Source organism: Dermacentor variabilis, chromosome 4 (assembly GCF_050947875.1).
Source record: "Dermacentor variabilis isolate Ectoservices chromosome 4, ASM5094787v1, whole genome shotgun sequence".
In the NCBI taxonomy this organism is placed as follows: domain Eukaryota; kingdom Metazoa; phylum Arthropoda; class Arachnida; order Ixodida; family Ixodidae; genus Dermacentor; species Dermacentor variabilis.
Window position 1 is genome coordinate 202,120,894 of NC_134571.1, and position 15,840 is coordinate 202,136,733.

Genomic DNA, 15,840 nt, shown 5'->3' on the forward strand with positions numbered 1-15,840 from the left:
ATCTTGACATCCCTTGCGGCATGATGCAATGAAGTGACGTATTGGCTCTAAGGCATGTACAGTTCATATAGTGTAGGCATTGAGAGGAACACCACAGAAAATATTTTGCGATTACTGCGATTTAGCGTACATGATGTAGTTGCAAGACGTCATGTTGCTGGTTGTATTAGGCCAGTGAGAAAGTCTGATGACAGCGAGAAATACATTTAATGATGAAAGAGAGGCCCGCACGGATTCCGACTGCCGTAGCATGCTACTGTGCTTTGCGAGAAGACAAGGTGCCCACGATGGACACCCGTGGCGCGCCTCAGCGTGTGTTGAGAAGTTTCGATGTTCCTGAACACTTCGTCCTGCTTGCTTTGAAAGAAATCATACGTCCCAGAATGCCGAGCAAATGTCGCCACTTAAAAAAGACCCATCGAGCCACTTCCATCCATGCGGCACACCAGCGATGCTTTTGTAGTGCATCAGTGAAGAGAACAGTATCGTCAACAATGTGGATTTACTATTTGGGCGTTGAGGTCTCACAGCCTGTGTCACGTGTTATTACTTACATAAACTTTTGCGTAGCTGATGCTTTGCATCATTTATTGAACGCACCTCTTTGAGTGTAGAGTGCTTCCTGCCGCACGCCTACGTTATAAATACCCTCCCCCCCAGCATGCTTCCTCTCCGATACAAAGCAACAGGAGGCGAGAGGCGGATGCCTCCCAGTGTCAACGGCATAACTGGTAAACTTGGTTCGCAGCACTGAGACGCCGACTGTAATGACGAGAGCAGCAACTGGTGGCCCACAAACGGCCTGCATTATCGCCGCCCACATACAGCGAGCACCGAGGGCACAGTGCAAGCTTCTCAGTGCAAAAGAATCGAATAATAATGTGGAAAAGTTTGAATGCATGTGCAGAAAGAGAACTAAAGCGTAAGTTACGAGTGGTACGAAAATAATTTTTATCTGGACACTAATAGAAAGTCGAATGAAGAGGTAAAAGCTAGCACTAAGCAGCTTCGACACGGTGTGATAAATATGCGTCTAGTGAATAAATGACACTTACCGGTAGTTCAAGAGGCTCGCCACAGAGCAGTTGCGCAAAAGAAAACGGCTGTTAAGCATTCTGAAATTATAGCGTATAAGTGTGTGTGCGCGTACCTCTGAGTGTGAGCGTGTCGGGTACAACCACTCATCGACGTGCGTAAGGATAGCCAGTCACCTATACATCGCTAGTACCCATCGTGTCGACTACTAGCATGTCTTTTTGAGATGTGTTGTGCATCAGACGCAGTAAATATATTCATATTTTGCTGACCCGTTTCTGAGCGCACGACTTTTCCCCTTATTAAGCATTACACAAAGCGTTTAGGCACAAGCGTCGCACACGCTGTACTAAGGGCAGCAGACCTTTCTTTCACTTGTTCGCTATCAAGATGAAACGTTTACTAGGAGTAGGACAACGCACTCCGAAATTAGCTTCGATCCTATCTGAACGACGCAAGTTTGTTCATTGACTGCGAGGGACCCGGATACCATACTGTTGCTACCTGCACATGGACAAGCGGATAAGTCCTTCGCGGAAGGAAGACGGGGCGGAGACTGGTCGTTAACGCATGGCCAATATGCAAATCGACCATAGGTGCATGACGAAGGCCAATCGTTGCGGTGTGAATAAGTATCCCTAGACTATAGGAAGAGCGCTTCGTGGTTTGTGCTTCGCTGTTATTAAATGTGTGCTCGTTCTTTGCCAGGATAAAATAGAAAAAGAAGAAACGGGGACGCTACGCTATGACGAAACTGGCGATGGCGCTGTGGGTGCGTAACCACTTGATTATGCATTCAAGCACTATTATAGTAACCGACTTGGCACTAAAGAAAGCGCTCACTATGAACGGGTTGATTTCAACACAGCCTCAGCAATCGGTACTGAAGTGCACATTGCTTTAAAATGGTATGATAGATTTACACGATCATCAGGAATGGAGAGGACGTGTAATGATAAACAGATTGATCAGACTACATGAATTTCCCTCTCGTCTACTGCGCACGCATCGAAGGGCCTATAAGCTTGAAAACCTAAAAACTTTGTTTATGTTGGCAGCATTTATGTCACGGACGTCATCTTCCGCATTTGTACATAACCATCACCATTTATTCACGTCTTCATCTTTGGCGCGCTAGCTCGCGCTTGCGGTTCAACCGCTGCTTCTCAAGTGCTGGAGCGGCTGGGTAGGCAAGGAGATATGGCTAGATGAACGGCGCTGTTCAGGGAGGTCAACTCCTCTTCAAGGACGCCGCGTAGTCCGGTAGCAGCAGCATGGACGTGAGCTTTAGAGGAAGTTGCAAATCGGGTGCTTGCAATTCTTCACGAATGAGCCCTTGAATGAGAGCTCGGAGCTGAACCCTGCTTGTCAGGGGGTTATCAGACGAGTCGGTTTGCAAACAGATCGACTACAAGTCATCGAGGCGCAGACGCACAGAGATGGCATGGATTACACTAGTGGGATTTTGCGACAGAAGGGTGTTAAAAGCGACAGATCCGATACCCTTGAGAAGGTGGCACACGCGGTCAGTTTCTGGCATGGCGTGTTTGATGCGATGACAAAGGGCGAGAACACCTTCAGTAAACGGCGCATAGGACTCGCCGTAATGCTGGACGCGCTCAGAAAGATTCTTTTGCGCAACTTCAGGACGGACCGTGAGCGTTCCAGAAAATGCGCCGAAGATGCGCTTAAAGAAGAAGACGAATTCCGTGATTCTTGAACCATGTCTTGACGGCCTCAGTGACATAGAAGACAACGTTACGTAATTTAGAAACAACGTTCTAGTGTTTGAGGGAGATTACATTAGCCAGTTTTCCAGCCGGTCTTCAACGTCATCGCCCGCCTTTTCAGAACAAAAAGAAAGATGGATTGCTATACGCGTTTGTGTTGATTACCGCGCGCTAAATAAGGTCACCCGCAAGGATGTCTATCCGATGGTGTGTATCGATGACACGCTTGATTCTTTGCAAGGGGCTCAATACTTCTCCAGCCTAATCTTCGTTCGAGTTATTGGCAGATTCCTAAGCAGGAAGTTGACAAAGAAAGGCGAACTTTTCTACTTCTGATGGCCTTTGCTGTTCAACATTATGCCTTTCGGCTTATGCAATGCCCCCGCCACGTATGAAAGAATGGCTGACACTTCTTCGCGGCCTGAAGTGGAAAATCTGCCTATGTTATCTCGACGACACTAGTCTTTTCTTCGGCTTTCCCTGAGCATTTGCGGGCTTTCGACAAAGTGCTTACATACCTTGGACATGCTGTTCTTCAACTAAGCTCGAAGAAGTGCTGCTTCATTAGCACAATGATTAAAGTTCTTGGCCGTCTTGTTAATTAACGCGCCCTTCAATCTGATCCGGATAAGATTTCTGCCACGCTCAACTTTTCGCACCCACTTCGTGCAAAAGAATTGCGTAGCTTCCTCGGACTCGCCTCATACCTCCGACGCTTCATCCAGGACTTTGCTACTATTGCGTGCCCCTCTATGGACTTGCCAGTGCCAGTCTCTTCCGGTAGTGCGAGTGGTGCAAAGCTGCGTTTTAGAAGCTCGAACGCGCCTTGACTGCCCCCATCTGTACTTTGTACCACCTACTTACTGTACACAGACGTTAGCGGTCAAGGAAAGGGCGCCGTGCTGTTGCAGCGGGACAGTGCTTCTCGAGAGAAAGACGTCGCATATGCAGTCCATATTGATTGCGTAAGTCTAACACTACAGCTAGAAGTCCAGCTAGAAATACATATAAGTAGTCCGAAATCCGGATTGAGAACGACCGTTCTAGAGCAGGAGCCAAAATGCCAATTCCGGTGTTTTCTCCACACTGTGCGGAGGCGTCTGTCGCAATGACCGTATCTATAGCCAAACCGAATAAATGGTCTTGTAATAGTCCACTTAATACATTATGAGCGAGAAGTTCTGCGTGGTGTGGGTAGTCGTCACGATGGACGATTCGTACACTCTCTCACACATCACAAATAGGTGGCACCTTCTAGATACGTACATTTAGGGGATTAATCAATGTTTCTACAAAGACCATCTGTGCTGCTCGCAAGACTGGTACCGGACGCAAGGGGATCGTTGTCGCATTCGTCCCTCGTGACATCTAGCGTTTAGAGCTAGCTGTTTGACTGGTTGACTCCCGCGTGCGGATGACGCATGGTGGTAAATGTGGAGCGCCACCAGTAGCACATAGTGTGGTATAGTGTAGAGCTATTTTTTACGTACACTTTATACATAACAGTGTACTGCAGGGCCGAGGCTGTGACCTCTCGTGCTGCACTGGCTAGCCGGATTCTAGCCAATCAGAGAAGACCACGCGTCGTCTTTTGCATTAGCAGACAAAAAAGCGCCTGAATTCCCACTTCGCCTGACGTCACACCCACTAGCACCGCATGTGCCCTTACTTGAACACTAAAAGCCGTTGTACTAGTTTCATCTCAGAAACAAATATGCACAAACTGCAACAGCATTGTAAAATTTTGGAACACTTTATTGCAACTTATATATACCGCTTCCTAAGAGAAAACAACAACAAGTCGACGAAATGCTGCGCGACATCATCCAGCTGTCGAAAAGCCCGTGGGCATCCCCTGTTGTCTTGGTGAGGAAGAATGACGGAACCTTACGTTTCTGCGTCGATTGTCGTCGACTGAACAAGATCACAAAGAAGGATGTACACCCACTACCAGGGATAGACGATGCATTGGATCGGCTCTGCAACGTTATATACTTCTCGTCGACGGATGTCAAGTCTCGCTACTGACAAATAGAATTCGATGAAAGACATCGCGAAAAGACCGCCTTCATCACGCTAGACGGCCTCTACGAGTTCAAGGTCATGCCATTCGGACTGTGTTCGGCGCCTGCAACGTTCCAGCACGTCATGGACATGGTGTTAGCAGGATTGAAGTGGCAGACCGGTCTTGTTTACTTGGATGACGTCATGGTCTTCGCCGAAAATGTCGACGATCGCCTTGGGCGGCTTGCGAGGGTGCTAGAGGCCGTCAACTCATCAGGGCTCACTCTGAAGCCGGAAAAGTGCCGCTTCGCTTACGATAAGCTTCTGTTCCTGGGCCACCTCTTCAGCAAATATGGAGTCCACCCCGACCCACAGAAGACAGCTGCACTCGCAAAGTTCCCGTAGCCCATCGGCAAGAAAGCAGTGCGTCGATTCCTTGGCATGTGTGCCTACTACAGGCGCTTAGTCAAGGACTTTTCACGCATCGCTGAGCTGCTGACACATCTAATGTCGAGTTCAAATGGCAAACACCGTAGGCGCACGCATTTCAAGAACTCAAACGACGCATGCAGTCGCCACCGCTACTTGCGCACTTCGTCGAGGACGTCGATACAGAAATTGACACTGACGCCAGTAGCCTAGGCATCGGTGCCGTCCCAGTCCCGAAAAGACGGACTTGAACGCGTGATAACTTACGCTAGCCGGTCGTTGTCAAAAGCGGAAGGCAATTATTTTTTTACAACATCATCATTTCATTTTATGAAATCAATACAACAAAACATGATTGGACTCATAGCCAGCTCGGCTAGTGAAAGGTACAAATACAAGATATTCACTAAAGAAATGGCAGACATTCAAACTACATGTACAAAAAGACGTGAGATACTACAATAGCAGTATTGCAAATATGTAAAGGGCATACACATTCTGAAAAACAACAAAAGTAGGTTTATAAATATACAAAACCAAACACAAAGGTATTTAGTCCCACAGTTCTGGACAGACAAGAAAAATGTTTTTCAATAAGGCCGAAAAATTATGCTTGAGTTAAATGTCATCGGGAATATCATTCCATATCTGAGCACAATTGTACTATAATAGCCTTTGACCGTAGATGTTATGACAAGGTGGTAGGTTAAATCTATTAGTGGCGGCTTTTGTTTGTCTCAGCAGCGATCTAAACAGTGTAAGAGGAAATGGATCATTAGTTCTTAATACTGTGTTTATTATTTGAGCTATCTTTAGTTTGTATGAAACTGATACCGGTAATATTCTCAGTTCTAGAAAGAGTTGTTGACTAGGGTTGGATGTCTTTGTGAAGGTTATGATACGAACAGCACGTTTCTGCAAGCCTAAAATTGATTCTAAATACGTTTTATAGGTACCGCCCCATGTCTCTAGGCAGTAACATAAGTAACTATGGAGAAACGCCAAGTACAATATGCGTAAAATCGGTGCACGAGAACATTACCTCACCCTTAATAAAATATGACAGCCATAAGCTAATTTAGAGCAAACATTTTCAATTTGTTGCTTCCAATGCATGTCCGATTCAAACACTACACCAAAGTACTTGGTGTGGGAGACATTAAGCAAATACGTACCGGTTAAAGTTAAAAATAAATTATAACAGCTAATGTTCTTTTTCCTTGAGTGATTCTGCAGCGGAAAAGGAATGCCTCGCCATCGTTTAGGCTACAGCAAAATTTTGCCCTTATCTATATGGCAGGCCATTCAAACTCATCAGCGACCATCACGCGTTGTGTTGGCTAGCGAATTTGAAGGAACCTTCAGGATGGCTGGCGCGGTGGAGCTTAAGACTGCAAAAATATTGCTACACGCGTGTGGTATTTGATTGTTTGAACGAGGAGCGTGGGCGCCATCACTCGAGAAAAAGAAAGAAGAACGAACTGGGCTCGCGCTGTGAAACTAACCTGTCAGCGCTGCTACCGCTGTTGTAAATATAACCTGTAAATACTTGCTCGTCTGACTGACGCGTCCTTCACGTAACATTGTGGTGGAGGTGGAACGTTGTCGATCCTCGCCACGGAGCTGCGAAGCGGCCGCACCGTCGTCTTCGCAGCCATGCCTTCCGATGGAACCACCCCGTCGCCACCTACACCTGCGGCGCCAACCACAGCGTACGTTACGGTTCCTAGTCTCCGTGATCCTGGGACATTCTTCGCCCAAAATGACGTTGACGTCGACGACTGGCTCAGCATGTATGAACGTGTTAGCCCAGATCCACCACTGCGGCCCTACCATCATGCTGGTCAATGTGATCTTTTATCTCGACCGGACACCGCGTGTCTCGTTTCGCACCCATGAGATAGAGCTCTCCAGCTGGGAAATTTTCAAAAAGTGGCATCGCGACCTATTTGGCAACCCGTCAGGTCGCCAACAGGCTGCGCGAAAAGAGCTTGCCACACGTGTCCAGTCATCGACCGAATCGTATGTCTCCTACATACAAGAAGTGCTCGCGTTTTGCAAAGTCGACGAGCACAAGACCGAGCTTGACAAAGTGGGCCATATCCTAAAAGACATCATGGACAACACCTTCAATTTTCTCGTCTATAACGACGTTTCTACCGTGAATGCCATTGTCAAAGAATGCCGCCGCTTCGAGGTAGCCAAAAGCCGCCGTGTTGTCCCACAGCTTTCCCGGCTCCCAAACACCCCTGCCACGTCCTCTTGCTCCGCTCTTACCACCGCACAACCATTTCAAGAGAATGTCACACGTATCGTTCGCCATGAGATTGAAGGGGTGAGTCCGGCCACCCTTCATCCACGACTCCCTGAAGGTACCTTTGACCAAGCGGCCCCCACTATTTCCGGTATTCAAGCAGTTGTGCGGCAAGAAATTGCAAACCTTGGCATCCCTACCGCCTGCTCCGTCTCCCGACCTGATTCGGCACCCATTCCCATGTCCACAACCTGTAATGACCAGTATTTCGATCCCAGACCACGCAATCTTGCTGAATGGCGAACCCCAGACGAAAAACCGATCTGCTTCCGCTGCCACCGCGTTGGTTATGTAGCCCGCCCCTGCCGCACCACCTGGATGCCGCCGTACTGGAGCTCATTCCCTGCTCCTCACCCGTACGCCGACGCTCGCCGTTATTCACCTCACTGGTCTGTACCCTACTTCCGATGCCCCTGACAGCCGCTTCTCCGTGCGATCGCTGTCGCCTCAGCGCCGTCGCTCCCCGTCACCACAACCTCGCCGCTTTTCCTCTCCAAACAGACGGACAAAAAACTAGGCCATGCAGCTCTTGGAGGTAGTGCTGGATCACGTTCGTCCTGTCCAAATCCTCCGTTGACGCTCCTCGCCAACGCGAACCTAATTGAAATAGGCGTAGGTGGCGTTCGGTTGACGGCATTAATTGATACTGGAGCCCAAGGATCCATAATGAGCGCTAACCTATGTCGTCGCCTCAAAAAAGCTCTCAAGCCTGCTACCACTCGAGCCGTATGCGCTGACAATGGCGTCACTGTTGCCGTCAGGGGTACGTACACTGCTCGCATGGGAACTGTTCGCCGCCAAGTTGTAGTCCTGTTCACCGTGCTGACCAGTTGCCCTCATGACCTAATCATCGGGCTCGACTTTCTGACGACCCATTCTGCCCTCATCAACTGTTCCACCTGTACACTGTGCCTCGAGCTTCCTCTTCTTTCAGACGTTTGCCCTGAACAACAGAACACCCTCTGCACTATAGCGTTTGTTCGCTTACCTCCAAAAGCCCTAACCTTCGTCGAGTTGGCTTCACCGGCAACCGTGCCTGATGGCGACTAAGTCGTCGCACCTATTCGTGATGCCCTCCTGGCGCGCGACATTTCTGTGCCACATTCCGTCATAACCCTTGCCGCTAATCGGATGTGTCTCCCCGTTATGAATTTTGGCTCTAAGAAGCAAGTATTACCTGAAGGCATAGCGGTGGCCACGCTCCGGTCAGGTACAGACGACCATGTCACTGCTTTTGCAGCCGACGCGTCTCGAGATCCTCCTGATTACCCGCAGGACGCCTTGAACCTCGGCGGCCCATTACGTCCCATGGTCGCTCCGGACCTCGCACCTGACCAAGCAGCTGCCTTATATCGCCTTTTGCTTTCCTACCGAGACATATTTGACACTGACAATCAACCACTTGGTCAGACATCCCTTGTTATGCATCGCATAAACACTGGTGATGCTGTTCCCATTCACCGCCGACCGTATCGCGTGTCCACGGCAGAGCGGCAAGTTATTCAGCAGGAAGGAAACAAGATGCTCGCCAGAGGCATTGTTGAGCCTTCGTGAGAGTACTTTGGTGTCGCCGGTCATGCTCGTCAAAAAGAAAGATGGCACGTGGAGTTTCGGCGTTGGTTACCGTCACCTAAACCGAATTACTAAAGAGGACGTTCACCTTTTACCAGGAAGGACGACGCTCTTGATTATCTTCATGGTGCCAAATACTTTTCGTCGATCGACCTTCGATCGAGTTATTGGCAGATTTCCGTCAATGAGAAAGACCAGGAAAAGACCGCTTTCGCCGCTCCAGATGGCCTCTACCAATTCAAGGTTATGCCGTTCGGTTTATGTAATGCCCCCCCCCCCCCCACTTTCGACCGGATGATCGGCTCTCTGCTTCAAGGTTTCAAATGGTCAACCTGCCTTTGTTACCTCGGCGATGTCCTTTTGATTTTTGCTACATTTGAGACGCACCTTGAGCACGTCGAAGCTATCCTTGACGTCTTTCGCATGGATGGGCTCCAATTAAACTCATAGAAGTGCGACTTCGGGCGCCGACAGATTACAGTGCTAGGCCATCTCGTCGATGCTTCCGGTGTACAACCCGACCCGAAGAAGGTTCGAGCAGTAGCGGCTTTTCCTGTTCCTCAGTCTGTCAAAGACGTCCGGAGTTTTGTGGAGCTCTGTTCTTATTTCCGACGGTTCGTCAAAGCTTTCGCAGCAATCTCTCGACCAGTCACTGGACTTCTGAAGAAAGACGTGCCTTTTACGTGGGGTTCCCCTCAGGCTGCCGCATTTTCAGGCCTTATCACGATTCTCACCAATCCACCGGTATTGGCCCACTTTGACCCGTCTACACCTACAAAAGTCCGAACCGATGCCAGTGGTTATGGGATCGGCGCGTCGTCTGGATGTATGTAATGGATGTATAATGACGTCTGTGTGAGGACGACACAATGGTGGCGATGGCATGACAACGGCGGGTGGTAACGATTGAATGACGATACCATGATCAGTATAGGATGACGACAAAGAAATTACGTCATTGGATCGATGAAGGCGGTATGACGACGACGGCATGACAAAAATGGGGTGCCAATCTTGGAACGATAGAGTGACGAGGGTGGCTCGTCGGCAACGATATGACGACAGCATGATGAGAGTAGGAAGTCGAAGGTATGTAATGATGACGATGTAAGGACCACAACAGCCTTCCGACAATGCTGTAACAACGAATGAACGACGACGACTGTGTGGCTACAATGCACTGACGACGATGTCATGACAACGGCATGAGGACAATGGGATGACAAGTGCGTGATGACAATGTCCTCACGATGACTGTGTCACGAAACCTGTATGACAGTGACGGCATGACGAGAGTCGGGTGACGAAGCTGGAGGGAAGATGATGGCACGACTACCACGACATTACGATGACGGTCTGACAACGGAGGCCTGATAGCGATTGTCCGAAGATGACAGCATGACGCTCTCCCACCATCCGACCGCAGAGCGCTTGCTGCTTGAATGTCCAACGAGACGCACGGCCCAATAGTGGGCACTCAATCTCGTGGACATTCCGTCACGTTGGTCTTTTTCACATCGCTCATGTGACCTGCTGGACATTCCGTCTCTTTGGACATTCAGGCTCTGAATAACCGCAGATTCGATCGCAGTTTACCTTAGAGTGACCCCACCTACGGAGGAAGCAATAACTAGGAGCGAGCACTGTGTAACTTGATTGAAGTCAAACGACTCGAGTCAACACGTGATCGGCACGTCATAGCACATGGTAGATTTCAGTGCTCCCAGTTTGGAGGCAGAGCTACGGCAGGGCAGCCGAACAAGTGTGGCATCGATTAAACGCTACCGGATACCAAACACTCTCGGTCAACAAGCGGCGTGTAAGAGGTCACGTGTTTGGTTGGCCCGGCGAGGGGAAAAATCGAATAGCTTCAGGGAGTGTTGGTATGCCGAGGCGGGCTGTGTAACGTTATTGCTCCCTCCTAGTTTATTTACTTCTTCCATGCCCACCCCCTACATAACCTACGTGAACCACGCAACCGCCGATTACAGTCTACAGAATCGGCCCAGTTAACTTTTACGTGGTGTCCGGTATCGAACTTTCTTACTAAGTGAGAAATCGGCCAAGTGCTTGTGTCAAATTTGGGGGACGAATGCATAGGAGCCTCCGCTTTAATAAAGCAGTTATGTGCTTGAAGGCGGATATCAGGTTGAGAAGTTGATGTTTAAGTACCGCGTGTTGTCGTGCTGCCTAGAGCTTTAGAGAACAGAGCCGGTGCGTCACTGTCAACTGCACATCTGTAGGACCAGTGCACATGGGGCTATGTATATGCTGTAGATTCGTTATATGAGTGTTGTTCTGTGTGTGAGCTATTATGGTAGACATCAGTCTCTGTCAGCAAAACCGAGAGGCCTCGTCTAGAAAGCTTCGCTTTGAAACAATGCAACGACAAACTCATTCTGAACGTCGCCAGCTGCTGCAGAAGCAAATGCGATTCCCGGGGCATTTGCTCCCAAACTCCCAAGACAACTCGCAATAAAAAGGGATCACTAGAATTCTCCCCCGTGGAACTCTCGACCATGCATGGTCTTTGTAAGTCATAAGAAATTACTTAATCTGACATAAAGATTTATGCTCGAGCCAGCGAAAAGGTTTCCTTTTCTGCGCCTCTGTTTTGCGCCATACAATTAGTGATCAATGATCGACACTAAGCAGGTTAAAATAGCTGCGATTAAGTGGCAAGCACCTTCGCAGCGTACAAATGGAACGTCTAAACCGCGCAGTTGCCAGGCGGGAGCAGTGAGGGTACATTCGGGCTCAATTTTCGGTTACGCAGTTGCCTAAGAATATCTTTACAGCAGCACTGCGATGGGCAGGGCCATCACTTCGCCGCACGCAGGCGCCAGATTTTAAAGCTTTGTCGCGCTGTGCACCTCGTCCCAAGGTAATTGGCGCATAATTCGTACAAAGGCATCCATCGGGCTAGCGCTCTCACGGCTATTTTGAGCATGTCGGCAACGACTTGTCGCAACAAGCAGCCAAGATTATCTGGCAAGTGCCTTCCTGACTAGGAAACGATGCGAGTCCTTGAGAACACACATTACAGTAAAGGAGGCCCAACTTCTAGAAATAATATTTTAATTTGTATGTAGAAAAATGGAACGCAGGCTTCTTTTGGGCCAGGAATCCCGATATGCTAAGTACATTACTTAGGCAAGAATGACAGAGAAAAAAATTAATAGATGAAAAAAAGTATCTGCGCTTATACTAGACGCACAAATAGGGGCATTAAAACGTAAAGATATTCCAAAGGGTTTCTATTCCATTTCTCCACGATTGGTCAAAATTTTTTTCGGCAAACCCCCCACTTTGGTTCTCTTTTGGACGACGTCACGAAAACTGAAAACTCCCTATCTGATATGACGTGCACACACTGATTATGCATGATTAGACCAAACAAAAGAAAAATAATCGTTTCCATTTTACATCTTTTTGGCCATTAGCCGTTCGCCATAGGCCGTAAGAATTCGGCCTGCGCCCACTTCGCATGTTTGTCACGCGACGTCATAAAACTGCGAAAACTCACCACATTAAAGTGAGGCGTAAGCATTAAAGGTGCACTAATATGCCGAACAAAACTGAAATTGTTCGATATAAACGGAGACTGCCCCGTTCTGAATCGAATAGAAAGTGTCTGCCTCGCGATCACTTGGACGCTGGCTATACTCGGAGCTGCTGTGGATCATAAATTTATTTGCCCCTAATAAACATTTCAGCGTGGCAGAATACCGTTGTCAAGCCCTTTGCGCCCGTTTGCGCCCGTTTGTGACATTTCTTTGCCAACATTTCTTTACTGATCATCCGTTTTATTGGCATCTCGTACCTCCCACTGCACACCACCGACGAGCCAGCGCAAGCTAAGTAAGGCGAAGCGGACCAATCGCAGACGCCGGCACCATACTCCTCTTCCGGTTATCTACTTTCATTGCGCTAGCTGGGTCCCACCGAAACCCTCGCCACTGTTGCGTGTCTCCTCGCCTCGAATTTCCCTATTCCAACCTACATAAAACACAGAAATTCCTTAACTAGGCAACAACTGCACGAACTTCAATGAAATTTCTTGTATTTAAGAGAGAAAATAAATCCGTGCAACAGTAGGAAGCAGAAATTTGATTTAGAACTTCGAACGTTCCACAAGAACTGCCACTACACGGCAACCTGAAAAAAAAATATAAGCGCAGAATTTGCAACTGCATAAATCTGCGCCTGAAGAAATCCCACAGTCCTGTAAAACTGCGTATGTTAGAACATCTGAAACATTACACTTTAGCTGAAATTGTTATCATGTTCGGAATGCTTACCTACAAAGGCTCACTTACAAATAAGCGGTGTAGTTCTCAGCAATGTTTATTACATCGATTTTGTTCGATTTAGATGTGCTATGAGATGTAGGTTAGAGAATTTCGATATAGTATTGTATGGCTCAATTACAGAGTTCCAAGCTTAATACTTTGGTATTTGATGATTTTGCACATTTCAACAATTTTCCGAACAGCTTGACGGCGTGAAATGAAAATTTGCTTGCTACTATTGCTAGATTGTCAGGTTTTTTTTAATGCAAGAAATCTAATCAAGATTCGTTTCGTAGAGCCTAGCAACACAATTTCTCCATTCCCGTGTATTTGGGTAGAATTACTCGAGCTAAAGCTGAAAAACAAATAATGTAAACGTTGCTGCAGCGCGAAGGCTACGGTGATGGTTTTGCGCCCAGCTCGTGAAAATGTAGGATCTCGAAAACAAATTTTAAAATTGTTTGCAAGAATAAAATAGGTTGAAAGCAAGTTTTCATTAGCGATGCAGTCAGTTTTCTTAAAACTCCCCGTTGAAAACTTGAGAGAGTGGCATCTTCTAACTCGTAAGCCTACTAACAATTCTTACGTGTACACTCAGTGGTTCCTGCATAGGTGCAATTAGCTTGACAGGTGCATTCAACTACAATATCTGTCATATATTTGAGGGCGAAGTACTTTGTATGGAACATTTATTCGCGTATAATTTACGCAGATGTGATACCATACCTGGTGTACACTTAATATGTCATAATCAGTTGCGCGTTGTGTGTGGTGCCAAGATAACAACGGGCTACTAGAAAATACTAGAGGTGATTTACAACAAATACGTGAGGACTTTAACCAGCATAGTTTACAGGCAACTTTCGATATTGACACACAGAAAGCTGTTGTAGCGTTCAGCGGTCTGGTAAGGAAACAACAGTTGGTAATTAGTAGTCAGGGTATGGAAACTCTGCCAGAATACGTTTGTGTAACTAGTATACTTAAAGCTCGAAGGAGAAAAAAAAACAATCAGCAGGGACGACAGGGCGGACGCGGACAAGTGCTTCCTTCGTGTTGAGCTCGAAGGGACGCAAACGAGACGATCTTGGCAGCAGGGACTTGCTGCATTATTTGACATATCGACTGGCGTCTCAGTACAAGGCAATAAAGGAGAAGGCTCGCAGATACGGGCTGCCGGCTTTTTATAGCTAGCGCACAACATCCCTGGCATGCCTATAGGCGCACAGCCAGGTGGCATGATGGCCGCTCGCACCGATCTCATCGACAGGTAGCAACGCGCCCGCGCTGTACCGAACGGCCGCATTACGCCGAAGAACAACTTCGCGCTTCAAGCTTACGATTGTTAGGGAATACGAGCTAGCCCGCTCTCTATTTTTCGATAAAACTAAGTCCCATTGGGAACCTCAAGGTGAATTAAGATAGATTGAAACGCACGTAGAAGGTACTCTCAAGTCATGGGCCGGCCACCTACAGTTATCCTTTAAACGAAAAGTTAGCAGTAATTGCATAGTACCAGTAATAATATATGGTGCGGAATCTTCAAACTTGAAATTTGAAAAAAAGAAACTGGCTGAGCACGACGCAAAGTGTGACTGACCAAAATGTAATAAGCGTAGCGTTAAGAAGGTACAAGGCAACGCTGTTGATTAGAGGTTAAACAGGCGCCGATGATATTTAAATTAAGGTGAAGAGGAACAACTCGCCTTGTGTTGGTCACGGAAACGGTGCAACAGATGACTGGTTTTTTTAAGCGTAACAGAATGTATGCCAGTGAGAAGGGAATGCAGGAGTTGATATCGGATAAATTAATTGGCAGGGTGAGAAGAGAAAATTCATAGGTGTGTCACGTAGGCACGAAAATGTACCATGACGTAATTGAAAAGCACGTACCAAAAGAGTACGTAGTCCGAAAGTACGTAAATCATTTCTTGTGTGTGTATGGCCAACACGTCAAGTAGGCGGTGACCTTCAGCACAGCTTTGCCTTCATTGTTAACGGTAGTTCGAGGAAGCTGGAAATAGTTGGCACGTAACCATGACACTTCTCAGGCCCGCGAGGAGTTACAAGGTCAGAGAAAGCGAGAAAAGACGGAAGTCCGTGTGTATTTTTGTTTTTTGGAGCAGTCGTTACAGGCATGATTTCCAACAACTGACCCAGCCCCGCTGTTACTATGGCTGTAAATGTAAAGTTTCCGGACCTTCTTGGCGGGAAAATAGCTACTAAAATAAAGACAACTTTTTTCCCCGGGCTCTAGAAACAGTGGAAAGATATCTGAAAAATGTTTCGCATAGCTAAAAGAAGCCGGCAGGTTTGGGTTTATGTAAGCAGGTGTTTCTACTGATTACATCTAGACGGCATCATCGTATAGCAGTTTTCCCAGTCTTTCCAGGTTTTTGTTGGCTTAGAGATTCTCGCTTGCTTTGACCATTCCCACCTACCGATTACTGACATCTACCTTCAG